The following is a 21,128-nucleotide window of genomic DNA, read 5'->3' as shown; positions in this document are numbered from 1 at the left end:
TTTTCCAAAAGCTTTGTAAAGTTTTGTTTTAAGTCAAGTCATGAGTCATTTGTGTTTGGTCTGTTGAGTAAGTTTTTCAAGTTATTTCAGTTTTCCATCGAGTCGGTTTGAGTCAAGCATCAGTTAAGTTTCAGTCAATTGTCTAAGTCAAATAAAGTTGTTTTTGAGTTGGTCACATGTGAATAAATTGACTCCATTGCCCAATGAATAAGGCACTGGTCTGCTCTCCCAAGAGATCTGAGGTTCTTGGCACCTCCAGGAAGCTGCAGCTGCCATCCCCATTGGAGCCAATGTTAGTGTCGGTCTTGAGCCCTCCATCAGTGATCAATAGCTCTTTGCATATGCATAGGTAGGTGTCTCATTAGTGTCAGTTTTGCATCCCGCTAGGCATGCCATAAAACTGAATGGAGGGTTGGTCTTTGTTCCCTTCTTGGCTTTGTTGGATCAGATCATACCACAATGAAATTGAGTCATGTTTGTTTTTATTTTTGTCTTGAGGTCCCAGGTCTTAGGTCTAGGGTTTTGAGTCAAAATCACTACAAGGTCATGAGTCCAAATTTAGTGAGTGCCCAGCAAGCCAGAAGGAGGTATGTACATATGTTTCATTATTATTTTCATCAGCTACAGCTCATTTTATGCCTTGGATTTAAAAACCCTGTTTTTAAGTCCAAGGTCATGTCAAATTTGTAAAAATAAAGAAATTTTCAAAAGTTTGCAAAAGTGCCGGCAACAGCCCTGGTTCCTTCGCCACAGTCCATCAGATGGTCAACCTGCAAAAAGAACGGAGTCAAACGCATCAAAAGGCTCATTTCAGGACAAAAAGACTCTAAAACAGTGTTAAAGAGAAATGCAAAAGTCAAGACATTATAAAGTGGGTTTTTGAGTTAAATTTGTTTAAATATGAGCTTATAAAGGTAAATTCCCTCCTTGGAGGTCATCATAATGCATTTAAAGGCAAGAGAATACGAGTAAGAGAGATTGAAAGGCGATTTTAGCAAATTTGCAGCAGTTTCAGTCTTTTGGAGGGTGCGCGACCACTCCACAAGGGTGCGCGACCACCTGGGAGGGGCGCGACCACTCCAGCGCCAAAATCCTGTGTTAAATTGCTCGCGCGCGACCATTCCAAGGGTGCGCGACCACTCGAAGGAGGGGCGCGACCACTCGTCCAGAAAGCCTCCAAAACGCATCAAACTTCAATTGTTTCGTGTTGGCTCGTGTTTTGGATTGAGACATACAGGCTCATATCAAAATCCGTGGAATGATAGATCTTTCCAAGAAGCATGCGGCACATGGCTATGACAGTTGAATTCGGGTTTGAGAAAGCGGTAGAGCCCTCGTATCTTTGTGATGCCATCTCCTTCAGGGGCTGGGTTGTCCTGCAATACAATTTCAGTCATCAAGTTCACCTAGTGCTTCTCAAGGCTTGATTACTGATGCCTTCACTTCTCGGCAATGGAGAACAGGTAGTCAAATGGATGTTGAAGATGAGCAGTATCAACTTAGACCCATGAACTGTCCCTATCATATACTTGTGTACAAGCATAGCCTGCGCTCCTACAGGGACTTACCCTTTAAAGTTGCGGAATTGGGTACTGTATATAGATATGACATGTCAGGAAGCTTACATGGTCTTTTCCGTGTAAGGGGTTTCACCCAGGATGATGCACATGTCTTCTGTTTGCCCAGCCAGATCAAGGAAGAAAAAAGAAGTGTTTTAGATCTGACAGAAGCAATCTTGTCTCAGTTTGATTTTAAAAATTATGAAATAAACCTATCGACAAAACCTGAAAAGGCAGTGGGCAGTGATGTTATTTGGGAGAAAGCAACCCGTGCTTTAAAAGATGCTCTTGAAGACAAGGGGTGGGACTATTCTGTTGATGAAGGAGGTGGTGCATTTTATGGTTCAAAGATTGATCTTAAGATTGAAGATGCACTTGGAAGAAAGTGGCAGTGTTCGACAGTTCAGGTTGATTTCAATTTGCCTCAGCGATTTGATCTATTTTTCAAATTCATAGAAAAAACGGCCCATCAGGATTCACAGGGCCATCCTAGGATCTCTTGAAAGGTTCTTTGGTATATTGATAGAGCATTATGCTGGTGACTTTCCTTTGTGGCTTTCTCCAGTGCCAGCCCGTATTGTACCTGTAACAGACACTCAGGTTCAATATTGTCGGAAGGTAGTGGCAAAGATGAAAGAGAAAAATATTAGAACAGAATTATCATTTGGTGAGCGTCTTAGCAAACTAATTTGGAATTCAGAAACACAGAAGATACCTTTAATGGCAGTTGTGGGGCCAAAAGAGGTTGAAAGTGAAACTCTGACTGTTCGAACGAGACATGGGAGAGAACTCGGGACCATGACCATCAATGAGGTTATAAAAAAAAAAAACAAAACGCAGCAGCTAATAGAAGCTTTTTATAGCATAATAAAATTCAATCTTACTGTTCCCTATATGGAAATTTCCGTAAAGTGGCAAACATCTTTTCAGTGGTCATCATTCCATTTTGGCAGAAGCCATCTTCCAGAGTGGTATGCGATGTGAAGACCGCGTGGCTGGCCAGTTGTCAACATGGGAGGATTGTGTCATCAATGGGAGCCTGCGTAATAGAGAAATAAGATTCGATCTTCTATTAATAGCTTCAGTTAAATCTCCAGGTGGATCTACGCCCCAGTTGATATCTTTAAGTGGCCATCAGAGGATTTTAAACCGCATTGAGTTGTTTATACATAAGTCGTTGTTTTATAGAACCTTCTGCATGTGAATTAAAGATATCAGTAACGTGGCAATCGTTGCAAACTGGCATTCAGGATTCGATTGCCTGTAGCTTCAGCAAATGGGATTGACACCTGCCCTTCACTTCAGTCACCAGAAGACACCTGTTACCAGATGCATAAAATTCGTTTTCTTATCTATAACCTCAGTTAAGCAGCGCTCCAAAGATTTCAAAATAAACAAATTCGCCTATTTTCATCCTCAATTATGATTTCATGAGATTTTTGCTCCGGATTTATCTCTCAACTGGCCAATTATCATAAGATTTACAGAACGTTGTTCTATGTTTAGGAAACGCCCTTTCCTACTTTTTGTAATGATAGTTAAAACAGCGCCCCTGTTTTGGGCAGCATATGTATTTATTGTATTAAAAAATTCATTTGAGAAGAGGGGAGAGATTTTTTCTGAGTGCTGGAACAGAGCTTTCATTGTACAGTTTTTGGCAGAGAATTTAATGGAATTTCACAGCTCTGTTTGCTGAGATTCATGTGGTATGTTGATTTAGCATAAGTTTTCCCTTTGTCTCATATGTAAACTGTTATGTTTCATTCACCTCATGATCATATCTAATTGAGCAAATGAAGTGTTTAGGTAGGAATTCATAGTATTGTATGCTCCTCCTATAAATTTGCTCATATTCAATGTTTTCTTCTGTTTAAGGAGGATTCGAAGTATTATTTGCCCTCCTTAGCTCCTCACCAGTCTTGCCATCCCATTTAAAATCTAGATTTGGTGTTAAATTGCTTGCCTACCTTGCCTCAGTTGATAATCTGTGTAGTCATTATATTTCTCTGTTCTAGCTGTGATTTTGCCCATGCAGCCCAGAAAAGCCCCGTCATTTAATTAAAAACCCCAAACAAACCTTCCTTATCAATTTACTAGCCTAAGATCTTTATTCCTAATTGGGTCAGCTCATCCTATTGAAAGATCTACCAAATCTGACCCGAGAGAGCCTTCTCATACCTCGTAGGGCTAGCTACGAGGTGAAATGGTTTGATGTAGCCTTGAAGGTTTACCTTCCTCAGCCTAGGGTGAAATCTCAAGCGCTAACAACTACCATTTTCAAATAGCCCATTCAGTGCCTTCCACATAGCATATGATGTTTCTTTTCCATGGATATTGGAGACCACATGGTCTCTCACACCTTTCGGGAGAATTCTCCTGGCGTTTGCAACGTCCTCCTTCCATTAGGCCAACTATTGTGCATCAGAGTGTTGGGGTTTCACAATGTCAGTTTTAACATATTCTAACACACCATTATCATCAAGCACTGCTTCCATTCGGTCCTTCTAGGATATTAAATTCGAGCTACCCTCCAGGGAATACTCCAATCTCAGTTTGTTTAAAGACATTCTCCCAATTATGAAGAAAAAAGTGTTGCACTGAAGCTGCAAATTCAAAATTCCTAGAGGAAAAATTTGAAAATATTCGTTCTAATGTGATTTCAAGGCTTTGATACCATATATAAATTTGATAGAAATTGCAACTTCTCAAGAATTCGAACTGACATTAGGAGACACAAATTATACTCTATTAATCTGTGAATGAAAATCACAATTTAGAACAACATGTAGAGACAAGCAACAAGAAAAACTATAAGTACACAATGATTTCTAGGGTATACCAACTGGGAAAACCCCCTCAAGCCTCTTTTCATTAATCAATTGAATAAAGAAGCTGTTACAATTGCATGCTCCAACTTTGAGCATAACCTACAAAAGAAACACTATTCTCTGTGCTGAATGAGAACCTCTAGTCAACACTTAGCCAATTTCTGCCTCCTCCAGCCTCCTATTTACTTGCCCAAATCTGAGCAAATTCGATCTACTAAACAATAGGGAAGTCCCTATTTCCTTGTGCAGTTCCCAGGGAATTGATTTCCTGACTCCATGTAACAATTGTACACTCAACTAGTATATAATCACTGTTACACTAGCCTTTGTCTCCTCCACTTCAGTCGAGAAATTTGAATTCCATGCAATTTTGGGCTGATTGATTAGTTAACTGATAGATCTTTGAGTTAGACTTTTGTCTCACTATACAACTAACCTTCAACCGACTCTATCAATAGTTAGAGGTCAATTAACTGAGTACAACTGAAAATAACTGAACTAGATTGCTAAAATTTAGCAATCAACACCAGCATGACTGCACTCCAAGCCCACTAACTCAATTTACTGAGCTAACTGAGTGGCAAGAGCCATGTCACACTAGTTAACTGCCTCCAAGTTTTCCCGCTGATGTGGAAATTCGATTTACTCAATTTGACTAAGGATAAGGTTAAATTTAGCCTTTCTTGCTATACTTTCTAACCATAGATGAGTTGATTAATGGCGAAGTAGAGTTAGAATTCCAAGAGGATTCAGTCTAAGAGCTTAATTTTTCTGGAGAAACAATTCCTTATGAGGAATCAATATCATAAGGAGGACAAAAATTTTGGATTACAAATCCCTTAGACATCATGGCAAGATACATAGAAGGTACATGTTTTAATAAAGAAGAGCCATAAATGTTATGATGAATGAGATTATGGAGAGACTAGAATATCCCAATCTATGTAGGATTCTTATGATGCTTCAAGTAATTGATTGATTAATAGTTAAACCTAAAGGCATAATGGAATATTTAGTGATCTTGATGGACTCTTAAGTGTGCCTAGTAGATATTGTGATTTTATATTTAAGGTATAATATTAGAGGCTATTGATTAACATTAGGGAAACCTCAGTGGGCCACTGTTGATGCCTATGTTGGATGTAGATATAGAAGCATAACCATTTCCCATGGAAATTCCAAAGAAATTACATTACGCTTCCCTACCAATCCCTCTATCACTGAAAATGAGACCCCTATAGGGGTAGGGGTTGAGGATAGTAATAAAGAAAATGTCTAACCACTAATAATTATTGATTAAGATCTTGCTTTGAAGGATGATATTGAAGATGATATATACAATAATTTATTTTGTAACCTTTATCTATCCTAGTATCCAATCCCACAATTTCTTGAACATGTATTGTAAGAAAATTGTTCCTTACTCTTTCATTCAAGCTTGATTATATGTGATGTCCTCTTTATTCTACAACAAAAAATTCTAATATATAAGTAAATATTATCCTATGGAAAATTGAACATCAATCCTACATTTCTATACCACTCACCAAGAACAATTGCTAAAATTATTATAGGAAAGAAAGGTGCATTTGCCTAGGAATACATATATATGAAGGGTATTCATTCTAAATTGCATACTCATAATATATATATATAGGATGACTGTAGAACTATTAGTCAACCCCAATGTTGAATTGAATCAATCTTATGAGAGATAGTGAAAGAGGAGTTACACGTTGCTCAATATAAAGTTTCTTTATCTAACATCTGATAGCTAATGCTAGGTCCCTCTACTAGTAAGTATTCCAAAGAAAAATTTCAAGTTGCATATTTGTGTCCATTATCAGGGATTAACAATGTCACCTTAGAAAACCATTTTCCCTTGCTTCATTGTTCAACTCTTAGATGCCTAGCTTGGGAAATAGTTATTTTCCTTGATGGATTTAGTGGATATTGTTGTGTCCAAATAAGTTACCTTAGAGGATAGGGAGAAGGCTATTTTTATGTGTCCATGAGGGATCTATTCCTGTTGAGTATTTCCTTTTGGACGTTATAACACTCTGTTGTGGTCACCAACAACCCCCCTCTTCGTTTGATATTAGTAATAACATCAAGCAAAGGGGGACCCTTAGCCAAAAATCCAAAAAATATTTTTGTGTAAAAAATCTTTTGTATCAGCTCCCTAAAAGCTATATCGCGTCGCAACGGAAAAAGGAGCGCTTGCCCAAAGCGCATAAATGCGCTAAAAAGGAGCGACGCGAGAAACCATCGCATCGCGCGCGTTAAGAGCATTTGAAAAAGGAGAACCTAAAGAAACGCCGACGGCCGATATGCGACGTCGCACGTCGCAATGTCACACGAGCAGCACAAAATGACAAAGTGAAAACCTTGCGATGTTGCGATCTGCGACCATGCGAAGCTGCGATCTGCGATATTAGCGATCTGCGATATCTGCGATCTACGATAACACTTAAATAACGTCGCAGCCATCGATATTACAATACCAATCGCAGAAAAGACTCATCGCAAGAACTCTCCGACATACACGGTAGATCCAAATTTGAAAGCGCGCCTTAAGGGAAATTAATTACCGCATGCTTGAATATCCAGAAATGATTGCATCGCATTTATCGAAGAGTCAAGTTATGATGAATGTCATTAATTTCGCATTCATTAGAATTTAATGCTTTCATGTCAATCTTTTCGTCATTTCCCTTCTTCTTTGCGTAAACTGCAAGACATGCAACTGATATAAATCTATATGCAGGAAACATCTAAGGAGAAGGGAAAAGTGCCAATAAGACAACAAAGAGAAGATGCCTCCGCAATTGGATGACGCATGCAGCAGAACCGCGGATTCCAGAGTATCGCCCAACAGGCACTGATGAAAATAGATTGTCCGAGACTCAGAGTCAAAGGCACACAAAAGCAGCGTGTTTACAAAAGATCCTGAAGCTCAGACTTGGTAAAGCAGAGAAAGAAGCGCAAGAGAAGAAAGATGCTCCAGAAAAGCCTGGAACAAAGAACGGAAACAATTCTCGAAACAGGGAATTGTCCATACAGCGCGACTTCTAACTCATTGAGTCATTCGCACGACCGGAAACCAAAATAGCAACAGCAAAATCAGTTCGAAAAGAAACTGGGTTGTACTAAGTGTGCGCACAGCGAATACACCCAGCTAGAGAAAGGTTTTCGAAAATATCTTCTAATCTAACAGAAAGAGGTGCCAGCGCTTGTTGTTTCTAATTTTCAAGCTCGAACAAAAGGAAAGGACAACCAGCCGACTCTTTCAGGGCGAACAGCGCATTGCTTACAACACTAAGGAGCAGATACAGAAACGGTTAGAAATTAGATTCAGTTTTTAGAAATAAATTTGTTTTTAGTAAAAGGGCGGTCATTTGAAGCCGTTCCCTGAATTTGTGTAAAGTAAATTAGTCGGTTACTAGTATTTAACCCTTCTCGTTGCATTGGAGAAGGGTCCGAAATTTTGTCAAAAAACTTGTCCTCAGAACATGCACTTTTGCACCCTCGGAGGGGGTTTTTGATGAATGGACGGATCAAGATTTATTTATGTTTGCATTTTAATACCTACTACTGATGTTGCACTTCTGTACTCTTAGTAGGCATTAGAAGCAAGTAGAAGTAGATCATTATTGCTTAAGGTCTGTAAGTTTAAAATCAGTCATAAATGGTACTTTTATCTCTTGACTAGTTTCTGCTTGCATTCTTAGAGTAATATATAGCTGATGTTATTTATATCTTAATGTATGAATGAGTGGACTACCATTTGGCACTTTTGTACGGTGGAATCATTGATTTGTGCTTAATACATGAATAGCTGATTATGCAATATGCTGTTCACAACCGTTTTGCTTAAATTTTTACGCAAGATGGTTCATCTTAATTGATTTATATTCTCGTAATAGCTGAATAATCTTCATTACCAGTTATTCTGTGAAATCTTTCTAAATTGCATAATGGAAAAATTCTGCCCCGGGTTAGTGTAGATTAGATGTATTGTTTTTGTTAGATTAAAGTAGTATAAAGTCATTTCAGAATTTAGAATTAAATTAGTTAAGGAATAATTACAGATTTTCTACTATCATTTTCTACACACACACATCACTATTTTCTACACGCACACACACCCCTTATAACGGGAAGCTGGTCCCGTCATCCCCAGTTGGACCCGCTACACCAAACGGGCACGGAGCCGCCAACCAGGTTCCCGACCGGGTGGGTATCCCCCTATGTTGTTGACCCGATTTCGGGGCCCTCAACATATTTTGGCGCTAGAAGGAGGGCACGAACTATGAATGGCACCTAAGGTAATATCCAAATACCATTCTGAGAGTAATACACCCTCATCAACTCCCTCGACTTCTCTAACACGGTTAAACCCGGAATTTGAAGTCGCTCGAGTATCCACCACTGCTACATATTCGAATATATCAGACCAATCTATTATTGAACCCCCTGAAATTCAAACTTTGATTAGTAAACTCCAGGGATTCTCCATTTTTAACCAGAAGTTTGATAAATCTAAAAGCAGTGTGACTTCGCAGTACAACCCTGCTCATCCCCTTACTAGATTAAAGAGTGAAAATTTTGGCATACAACCAAGTGAACTCCCTCTTCCTACCAGAAAAAGAGCAAGGAAAACACCTCAAGAGTCTGACAGTAAGACTCCTTCATCCACTTCGTCCATATCAACTCCCTCACCGCGAAGTCAACCACCCACTTTTCCATTCCAACTCACTCACCCATCTTCCACAAACCTCCCTCTTCGAACATCAAAGATCCTGATTTCTTCACCTTCTCAGCATCAGGGGTCAGTTTCTGCACTTCCATTAGTTAGCAGCTCCACGATGGCCCAGTCTCCATGGAATAATCCTGGGGCAGTTTTAATGCCTCCACCCCTGAGCCCTATACCGGCCCATCCCGAGAAATGGCTACCTAAATTCAACCCAGAAGCAGGTATGCTAGCCGAAGAACATATCAATAATTTCATGCTTTCTATTAATCTCAACGGAGTTACTAACGAAGACGCTGTTGTCCGACTCTTCCCTTATACAATGCAAGGAACAGCCGGGTCATGGTACTTTTCGTTACCTTCCGGATCCATCACAAGCTGGGACATTTTTCAAAGTCAGTTCCTCACCAAGTTTGGTGATGACCGATCCACAGCGACATTGATTAATGACCTATCTAATCTTAAGGCTGAGGCTAGAGAACCCATTAAAGATTTTAACTTACGGTTCAATAAGATCCTCAACAAAATCCCCGCTGCCTCACAACCCAACGAGGAAGTAAGATGTGAATGGTACATCACGGCTTTACCTCCAAACTTGGCTATCTTCGTAGATAGGGCAAACAAGACCACATTAGTTGACAACTTGACAGAAGCGTTAGCAGTGGAAAAACGCGTGGTAGCCCTAGAAAAGAGATCTGTTGTAGAAGAACGCAAATCAAAGAAGATCTCTTTCAAAGAAGACACCAAGAAGAAGCAAACGAAAGATCCTTTCGATTTGGAAGGATTACAAAAAGTGTTGAAAGCCATGTCCAATGAGATGGTCGATATCAAGAAACAAGTAGCAGAGACTTCTTCGAAAAAGCCCTTTAGGACTTTTAAAAGAAATCCTCCCATGGAGGTAAAACCACCCAGCGTTGTCTCAAACGTTGAGTCTGAAGAAGACGAAGAAGAAGAGAATACCACTGAAGGGCAGACCGACGAGGAAGAAGTTGTAGAACTTCAAGGAATGTGGGATTTCATCCTCCCACAGGAAGAGGATCATGAAGCATTTCCTGTTAGCACGAGAAGCAAAAATCAGCTTGATCCTCCCCAAACTACCCCAAAACAAAAGGGCGCAAGCCCTGCAACAAAAGAAAGGGTCGTAACCAAAAAGACAACTGCTAAAGCGACCCCGCTTAGCCCAGTCCAATCTGAACAAACACCTCCATCAAGAACACTAATAGTGTCGGATGAAATGGATTATAACATCATTGACGACATGAAGAAGACTAGGGCTAATATCACTCTGTACGAATTGAGTAAACTGAAACACCAGCAGAAAATCATGATGAAAGAATTACATGTTGTGCCTACTACATCTTTACCTACAGCTGTGGCTTCCCACAATCTGGGAAGACCTCCAACCAATACGATAAATAAAATTGATCCAAATGACATCGCCTTGATTGGAGGAAGATCAAGGTCTCATACTCCTCCTTTTCTTCTCACGTATGAAATCTTCAACAAAAACGTGCACAATTGCTTGGTCGATTCTGGTGCTTCAACGAATATTTTACCCAGGTCAATATGTGCCAAATTGAATGTGCAACCTCAAAAATCTGCAGTACGTATAGTTCAACTTGATCGATCCCAGGTCGAAGTGATTGGTGAACTTAATCAGGTGACCATAAGATTGTCGACTAACCCAAAAGTGTGTCAGGTTATCGACATTCTGGTAGCCGATATCCCTGAGTTCTATGGCTTGATTCTTAGCAGGGATTGGTCAGAGAAACTCCACGGATATTTCTCAACCGACTGGTCGCACATGTGGTTACCATACAATGGTAAACCAAATCAGATAAAGGTTGAACGAGAGTTGCACCAAAAATACATAGTGACAGAACTAGAAGGAGAAAATGAAGCCATCACATACAATAGCAGCATTGTAGGCAATTACGCAATAGATTCTTTCCTAGGCAATTTCAGTGCTCATGTTTCACCATACTTAGAGAATTCAGTTTTATGCCAAGTTGAAAATTTCTCCCAAACTGATGACTCAAAATGTTTTAGCTTTTTTGATAATTCTGTAAATACTTCTTTATTTTGGAAATTATATTTTGACGGATCTAAATCCAACGAGGGGGCAGGAGCAGGATGCGTTCTGATCAACCCAGATGGGAACAAGATTATGCTCACATGCAGACTTGAGTTCGATTGCACGAACAACACAGCGGAGTACGAAGCCTTGGTTCAAGGCCTATACAAAGCAATTGGATTGAATGTTAAGTATCTTCAAGTCTTTGGAGATTCTGAGATCGTCGTAAAACAGGTACGTAACACCATACATTGCCTGTCTAGTCATTTAAAGCATTATCAATCGTTAGTGCAAGATCTCACTTCACATTTCATAGCATTCAACATCTCGTCAATTCCAAGAATTCAAAACGCGAGCGCAGACCTGTTAGCTAACGTAGCCTCTAGACTTATCCCTTCTGAAGATTTTAGTCCTGATAGGTTTTCAATAGAATTAATTTTTAAACCTTCCATTCCTGACAATATCACCAACTGGAGAGTGTTCAACGACGACCCAGACATCGTAAGTTTCCTCACCTCTGAAGGATCCTACACAAACCAGATAATTGACGAAGACTGTCATGATCACCAAATACAACAAAGTAGCACTGATAATGCTATACCCAAATCGGTGGTCAAATTAGAAGACTTATATGACTTGAAAAGTCGGTTCAAAAGGTCGGCTAATGCCAAGCTTTATAGTTCAACTCTGAACTACGAATCAGTCAACCTAGGAACCGACGAAAAGCCGCAAAACGTTAATCTAGGACAAGGCCTAGCCCCTGAAGAAAAATCAGCATATATCCGCCTTCTGAGACAGTACAAAAACGTCTTTGCCTGGAACTACGATGAGCTGAAGACTTACAACACTTCCATCATTCAGCATGTTATCCCTATGACTGGCAATGAGAAACCTGTCCAGCAGAAGCTCAGAAAAATACACCCTAACCTAGAAAACCAGATAAAAACTGAGCTTAATAAGTTGTTGAGAGCCAGAATAATCTTCCTCGTTAGGCATTCCAAATGGGTATCCAATATGGTGCCCGTTAGGAAGAAAAACGGAGACATTAGAATCTGTATCGACTTCCGAAATCTCAACAAAGCCTATCAGAAAGATAACTTTCCCCTCCCACCTATGGAGCAAATTCTACAGGCAATAGCAGGCTCAGAATTAATGTCATTCCTGGATGGATTTTCAGGATACAATCAAGTACTGGTGCATCCCGATGATCAGTTAAAGACTACGTTCCGAACCAAGTGGGGCACTTATGCATATCGGAAGATGCCATTTGGTCTGATCAACGTCGGAGCTACCTTTCAGAGAGCCATGGACATCGCGTTTAAAGGATTGGTCAATAAATCAGTAGTGATTTATCTGGATGATATAACAGTGTACTCCAGAAAACGAAACAACCATCTCCAAGATTTGAAGCAAATCTTTCAAAGATGCTTGAGGTATGGGATTTCGCTCAATCCAAAGAAATCTTTCTTTGCATTAAGCGAAGGGAAATTACTCGGATTCATAGTATCTAAATCTGGTATTCACATAGAACCCGACAGAATCAAGGAAATTTCTGGAATATCCATACCTCATAACAAGAAAGCCATGCAATCCTTCCTTGGACAGATCAATTTTGTCAAACGATTTGTCCCGGATTTTTCACGTATTATTTCACCCTTACAAAAAATGATAAAAAAGAATTCAAATTTCAAATGGGGTCTAGACGAGCACGAAGCATTCAACTTAATCAAACAAGCCATCATCAACGCTCCATCTTTGGCTACCCCAAATTTTTCAGAACCTTTCATCTTATACACGTTTGCCTCAGAAAAATCTTATGCTGCGATTTTAACTCAAGCAAATCACGAAAAGGTAGAGGCCCCAATCGCATTCTTTAGCTCGAACTTACAAGGTGTTGAACTCAATTATTCTGACGTCGAGAAACAGGCATATGTCGTTTTCAAAGCAATCAAATATTTCAGACCTTTCTTGCTAAAAGCCCATACCAAAGTCATAGTACCGTTTCCAGCGGTAAGAAACCTCCTGATACAGAAGGATGTGGGAAAAAAGAGAGCGAATTGGATCACCGCCTTACAAGAATACGACCTTGAGATCAAGCCGGCACACATCGTAAGAGGTCAAGGCTTCTGCAAGATGTTAGCTGGAGCATCGCAAATCCCTGAGAACTCGTCTGAAGAGGTACACACGTATGAGGTAAGCCTAAATGACACAGAATCATTATATGCTGACACCATTTATTTTCTTAAGAACGGGTATGCTCCATCACGTCTGGATCATACCAAGAAAAGAGCTCTGAGATTAAAAGCTAAACAATACCAGCTCATAAATGATGTCCTGTTTAAAAGGAATTACGATTCTGTACTTCTTAGGTGTCTTGAGAAAACTGAAGCCGAAAAGGTTTTGCAGGAACTTCATGATGGACCAGCAGGTGGACACTATGCCGGAGATGCGACTGCACACAAAATCTTGCGTGCAGGATATTATTGGCCCACGCTGTTCAAAGACTCATACAATTACGTAAGGAAATGCCAAGTCTGCCAGACTGCTGCAGGAAAACAAAGGAAAGCGTCCATGCCGCTACAACCGGTCAACATCGACCAACCATTCAGTCAATGGGGCTTGGACATAATAGGTGAGATCGTTCCTCACTCTTCTAAGCAGCATAAGTATATCCTTACGGCAACTGATTATTTTACCAAATGGGTAGAAGCAGTTCCTCTCAAGACAGTTCATTCTGAAAACATTATTGAATTCATAGACCAATTTATCATAACTAGGTTTGGATTGCCGACGGCCTTAATGTTTGATAACGCTTCATATTTTTCTGGAAATGCTATGACTGAGTTTGCGCTCAAAAGAGGGTTCAAACTGAAATATTCTGCCAACTACTATCTGCAAGGTAATGGATTGGCTGAATCAACGAACAAGAACCTAATCAGAATTATCAAAAGAACAGTCGACCAAAACCAAAAGAATTGGCACAAAGCGCTGGTAAATGCTTTATGGGCTGATAGAATCACAAAGAAAGCTTCGATCGGCACTTCTCCCTTTAACTTAGTTTATGGGAGGGAAGTGGTTCTTCCGACTCACTTAGTCGTTCCCTCTTTGTCTTTAGTGCAATACATCGATGAAGTACCTACTTCCTCATTACAATTAAGACAAATGGAAATAATCAAACTAGAGGAACAAAGAGAACAAGCTAGGAAAACCCATGCACATCACCAAGCGCTAATAAAAGCTTCTTTTGACTCAAGCATCATAACCAGAAAAAACTTTCAGATGGGTGATTTAGTTTTGAAATGGGATAAGGCACATGAAGAAAAGGGCAAACATACGAAATTCCAGAAGCTGTGGCTTGGCCCTTTTCAGATTGTAGAAGTCGTAGGCCCGTCCACATTCGTGTTGCAGGATCTGGCAGGAAAGAGAGATTCTTTACCTGTCAATGGACTGATTCTTAAATTATATTTTCCATAGAAGAGAAATTCTTCTAATTTTTGTAGGATAGATTTAGTTTTTATATTTCATTTAATGTTGTCTTTCTCTTTTATGAATAAAACCCGTTGTAGATGATCATGTGAAAAGGATTCATGAAAAGAGCACGCCAATTCTCTATCAGATTTTGATTTCACTTGTACAAATAGCAAAATTTTTGAAAAAACTGAATTTTATTATTAACAAATAGAGTTAACTTCACCTTGATTACGATATTAGTTTCAACCTCAAAGAACTTTGACGAAGGCAACCTTTGGTGAAAAAATTGTTTTGTATCAGCACCATGAAAGGTATCATCAATAATAAAATAAGTACTCTCTGCAAAGCTGTTGTTTTCAAAAAACTCTATTATTGTCGTCCAGAGCTTTCTTAAGGAAAAACAATGACTTCCTCCCTGCTAAAAGGGAATTGCAGCATTCAGAGAAATAATCCAAGCAAAACACTATATCTCAAAGAATAAGAGGTCTCATCACGAGCCGGCTTATCATGATCACAGATATTATAACTTGCTGACTTTGCCAATACTGTCTATCAAAACAGGGCAAAGACTTAAGATTGTTGCAATCAAAAGACAAGAGGTCTCATCACGAGCCGGCTTGTTCAGCAAAAGTGTAAATCAAGTGAATGACTGTGTCATAATTTGGCCACCAAACCAAGACATTGTTCTTTAGAGAATTAAAAAAGGAAAAGTGTGTCAAAAAGGATTTTTCTCTGGAATGTTGCGAGTAACCTCAAACAGGAAAAAGGATCATTGCTGGATAACATGGTAACCCTGTCGAGGCTATGGACGCTTTCAGGCAGCAGAGGCTCTACCTACGACAAATGAGTATACTTTTAAGCCAGTACGCAGAGAAGACCTTATTTTATCTTTAACCAAGACCAAGTAATGTCTGGTGCGAATGCAAGAAAAAACCATGAGGAAGCAAGCAACTGAGAGATAAAAAGGTTGAGACAAAGTATCGTTGACAAGGTAAGGGGTAATCTACTCTATCTGTTCATAACAAAATTTAGACATATAATAATTTTGTTGTTTCGGAAGTGAACGGTCAATAGAAAAGCAGAGATAACTGGTTCTTCGCAGTGAATCGCCATTGTTGTGGTCACCAACAACCCCCCTCTTCATTTGATATTAGTAATAACATCAAGCAAAGGGGGACCCTTAGCCAAAAATCCAAAAAATATTTTTGTGTAAAAAATCTTTTGTATCAGCTCCCTAAAAGCTATATCGCGTCGCAACGGAAAAAGGAGCGCTTGCCCAAAGTGCATAAATGCGCTAAAAAGGAGCGACGCGAGAAACCATCGCATCGCGCGCGTTAAGAGCATTTGAAAAAGGAGAACCTAAAGAAACGCCGACGGCCGATATGCGACGTCGCACGTCGCAATGTCACACGAGCAACACAAAATGACAAAGTGAAAACCTTGCGATGTTGCGATCTGCGATCTGCGACCATGCGAAGCTGCGATCTGCGATATTAGCGATCTGCGATCTACGATAACACTTAAATAACGTCGCAGCCATCGATATTGCAATACCAATCGCAGAAAAGACTCATCGCAAGAACTCTCCGACATACACGGTAGATCCAAATTTGAAAGCGCGCCTTAAGGGAAATTAATTACCGCATGCTTGAATATCCAGAAATGATTGCATCGCATTTATCGAAGAGTCAAGTTATGATGAATGTCATTAATTTCGCATTCATTAGAATTTAATGCTTTCATGTCAATCTTTTCGTCATTTCCCTTCTTCTTTGCGTAAACTGCAAGACATGCAACTGATATAAATCTATATGCAGGAAACATCTAAGGAGAAGGGAAAAGCGCCAATAAGACAACAGAGAGAAGATGCCTCCGCAATTGGATGACGCATGCAGCAGAACCGCGGATTCCAGAGTATCGCCCAACAGGCACTGATGAAAATAGATTGTCCGAGACTCAGAGTCAAAGGCACACAAAAGCAGCGTGTTTACAAAAGATCCTGAAGCTCAGACTTGGTAAAGCAGAGAAAGAAGCGCAAGAGAAGAAAGACGCTCCAGAAAAGCCTGGAACAAAGAACGGAAACAATTCTCGAAACAGGGAATTGTCCATACAGCGCGACTTCTAACTCATTGAGTCATTCGCACGACCGGAAACCAAAATAGCAACAGCAAAATCAGTTCGAAAAGAAACTGGGTTGTACTAAGTGTGCGCATAGCGAATACACCCAGCTAGAGAAAGGTTTTCGAAAATATCTTCTAATCTAACAGAAAGAGGTGCCAGCGCTTGTTGTTTCTAATTTTCAAGCTCGAACAAAAGGAAAGGACAACCAGCCGACTCTTTCAGGGCGAACAGCGCATTGCTTACAGCACTAAGGAGCAGATACAGAAACAGTTAGAAATTAGATTCAGTTTTTAGAAATAAATTTGTTTTTAGTAAAAGGGCGGTCATTTGAAGCCGTTCCCTGAATTTGTGTAAAGTAAATTAGTCGGTTACTAGTATTTAACCCTTCTCGTTGCATTGGAGAAGGGTCCGAAATTTTGTCAAAAAACTTGTCCTCAGAACATGCACTTTTGCACCCTCGGAGGGGGTTTTTGATGAATGGACGGATCAAGATTTATTTATGTTTGCATTTTAATACCTACTACTGATGTTGCACTTCTGTACTCTTAGTAGGCATTAGAAGCAAGTAGAAGTAGATCATTATTGCTTAAGGTCTGTAAGTTTAAAATCAGTCATAAATGGTACTTTTATCTCTTGACTAGTTTCTGCTTGCATTCTTAGAGTAATATATAGCTGATGTTATTTATATGTTAATGTATGAATGAGTGGACTACCATTTGGCACTTTTGTACGGTGGAGTCATTGATTTGTGCTTAATACATGAATAGCTGATTATGCAATATGTTGTTCACAACCGTTTTGCTTAACTTTTTACGCAAGATGGTTCATCTTAATTGATTTATATTCTCATAATAGCTGAATAATCTTCATTACCAGTTATTCTGTGAAATCTTTCTAGATTGCATAATGGAAAAATTCTGCCCCGGGTTAGTGTAGATTAGATGTATTGTTTTTGTTAGATTAAAGTAGTATAAAGTCATTTCAGAATTTAGAATTAGATTAGTTAAGGAATAATTACAGATTTTCTACTATCATTTTCTACACACACACATCACTATTTTCTACACGCACACACACCCCTTAGAACGGGAAGCTGGTCCCGTCATCCCCAGTCGGACCCGCTACACCAAACGGGCACGGAGCCGCCAACCAGGTTCCTGACCGGGTGGGTATCCCCCTATGTTGTTGACCCGATTTCGGGGCCCTCAACACACTCCTACCACTTTTAAATGAGATATTTTGGGTATCTTTTCAAACTTGAATCATGATTGTGTAGAGGTATATATGGATGATTTTATTGTCTATGGTAACACTTTTGAGGAATCCACCAAAAATGTAAAAAAAATTCTTAAAACAATGCAGATAAATAAACATTTCTCTTAGTCACAAGAAATGTCATATGTTGTTAATGTAGGGGATTTTACTTGGTCATCATATTTCTCCTATAATTACTTGAGTGGACCTAGTGAAAATTGAGGTAATTTCAAAACTGTATATCTGTCAAACTCAAAAAGTTGTTCATAACTTCTTAGGGTATGCTTGTTATTATCCTCAATTCTTTGCTAATTTTACAAATATTGTGTCTACCTTCAAATTTATTTTTAAAGATGCAAATTTCATTGGATAGATTAGTGCTAGGATAATTTTATGAATCTATAAGAAAAAAATTAAGAATTCCAGTATTAAAGGGGGGAAATTGGTCCCTACCTTTTCATATATTTATATTAACTTTTGATGTAGTTATTGGCATAGTGCTTGGAATCATATTTTATCTACTTCATTAACAATAATCTTGCTCATACTAAATTGAACTATATAGTAATTGAAAAGGAGTTTATTGCTATTTCCCATTTTATTATTTAATTTTGATATTATATAACTGTCTATCCTACATACGTGCATACTAACCACTCTATCATTCGTTACTAAATGAATAGACCTATTATTAGTGGTAGATTGATACAATGGTTGTTGTTACAATGATTATTTCCTATGCAGGTTTAGATGTTAAGAAGTACATGAGAAGTTTTGATAAAGTTCGAAAAATGGGATGAATAACACAATTATAGGAGATGCCTCTCCACAGTAAGATTGAGTAGATCCTTTTAAAAATGGACTCTAAACTTTTTGGGACCAGTTACCCCTCCATCCAAAAATCAGGTATCTATTTTGGTTTGCATTGATTATATGATTAAATGGGAATAGGCCAAGGCTCTTCAAAAATCAACAGAACAAGCTATTGTATACTTCTTGTATGAAGACATCTTCATTAAGTTTTTGGGTTCCTCATAGATTGTCATCAACAAAGACACACAATTTACTTTAAATATCCTTCAATCCATTACCAAATTGTATCATATTACGCATAAAAATTTCACATCATATCATTAATAAGTTAATGGGTGAGTTGAAGTCATTCATCAAGTTTTGGAAACAATCATGACCAAGACTATGTATATTCATCACCAAGATTGGGCTAGTATGCTTCTAGAATCCCTTTGGGCTTATCACACTAGATGGAGAAACACTGCAAGATTCACAACTTAAGAGCTTATGTATGGTAAGCATGTAATTGTTCCTATTGAATTTGAAGGAAAAAATGCTAAGTACTACATTGAAAGTGGGTATGGAACTTCAAAAATCCCTAAAACACCACTTGGAGTAGATATACGAACTTGGGGAGATTCGTTAAACATATTTGCAAGAAAATTATTAGTGGGATAAGTCGTGACAAGCTCATATAACGTATGGAATTAATACTCCAACAACAATAATAATCAACTTTAATTATCAATCAAGGAACATAACTATGCATTATTTATTCATTTTCAGACTCTTAACTTCCTTGGTTGTTTTATTCCTAACTACTAACGAGACTCAATTTTGACATATTTTTTTCGTATATTTTTAACAACCTTCCATGTCCTCACGACCTAATTTTCCAAACTTCACACCATTTTTATGCCTGAATTACCCTTTTCAACATAAGGTATTTATAGTTTTATATTTTATCATCTTTTATTAGCTATTGGGTAGTAATTAATTGTAATTTGTACACTTAGCTAAGTTGGAATTTTGTCCTAGTAACATGTTTAGGTAAGACATAGTCAAATTATGGAATGGTTGCACGAAAAATACAGGGGTATTATATCCACACCATCAACAAGTTGTGCGAAATCTACAATAGATCCACAACCATGCCACCAACTAGTTGCGGGAAATATACAATGATTCTGCAACTAATTCCCGAGGAACTACATGAGTTGTTAATATTCTTAGGACTTATTGTTCTTTGCTTTAGATAATTGCTTTTATCATTTCCAAGTTAAATTCACGCCACAACTTCATAACATTATTCATATTTACAACATTATTCAACAACATAAGCAAATATGTAGAAGGAACAACATCATCATCAATGCAACAAAACATAAAGGAACAACAAGAAACTAATTCACACATAAAGACACCAGGATATACCCAATACAGGAAAAATCCTTTCAAATTATTCTTATTAATATATGATCATTGAATGATTCAACAAAGACAAAGTACCATGATACATATCTTCAATCATAAACCTATCCAACAAAATCAACTAAACAATATCCACGAGATGAATCCAGCAATGCCAATAATCCAAAACCATTATTCAGAAGCCTGCGCTCAACTGTCACTGTCTACAGTCAACTACCGAACTCTGTGGTTAACTGGCGAAATCTTTGGTCAACTGAAAATTCAAACCCTAAGTCTCAACCGCACGCATAGGCATGCATGCATTCGGTTATACCCAAAATTTTCTTGTGACAAGCCTGTGGTTGTGACCCAAAACCCTAGACACGTGTGTGATCTTAATACCTTGCAATTTTGGACCTATGCGAGCCAATTATCGTGAACTACCTCAGACCTGGGTGAGCCAAAACCAAAGAAGAGAATAAAAGAATGTCTCATGATGATGTCCAAATGAGGTTGAGGTCACTTGTAGTTATAAACTTCCAAGGGTGTCCAATTTTATTTAGGGTTGACTTGATCAAATGTGCACATGTTGGATTTGATTCAAAAATACAATTTCCCTTGTGCAAATTGAATGCTTCAGTAGTCAAATTTGGTCCTCTCAAAAAGATGAATCTCCTCCCATTGTTGGAATTTTTCATTGAGCTTCCAAATAAACACTCTCTCTCAGCTAGGGACAAATTCCAACTGCATCATGTAATCATCGCAAGAATCTTGTCACCAAATCATATCCTCTCTCAAGTATCTTGTCATCAAATGTCGACACTTCTCATCTCTACTCATCTTTGCTTATTCCAACTTATCTCTTA

At 38.7% G+C, this 21,128-nt stretch overlaps 1 pseudogene; it reads left to right on the top strand.

Moving 5' to 3' along the window:
* Window positions 1-1,471: 1,471 nt before the first annotated feature.
* On the top strand, window positions 1,472-2,543 carry LOC149195695 (threonine--tRNA ligase, chloroplastic/mitochondrial 2 pseudogene; annotated as a pseudogene).
* The last annotated feature ends 18,585 nt before the right edge of the window (window positions 2,544-21,128 follow it).

The sequence above is a fragment of the Pinus tabuliformis genome, chromosome 2_2 (assembly GCF_031772625.1).
Source record: "Pinus tabuliformis cultivar Carrire ecotype Pingquan chromosome 2_2, CPIR1, whole genome shotgun sequence".
In the NCBI taxonomy this organism is placed as follows: domain Eukaryota; kingdom Viridiplantae; phylum Streptophyta; class Pinopsida; order Pinales; family Pinaceae; genus Pinus; species Pinus tabuliformis.
The sequence above is the reverse complement of the archived record's forward strand: the minus strand, read 5'-3'. Positions and strand labels throughout refer to the sequence as shown.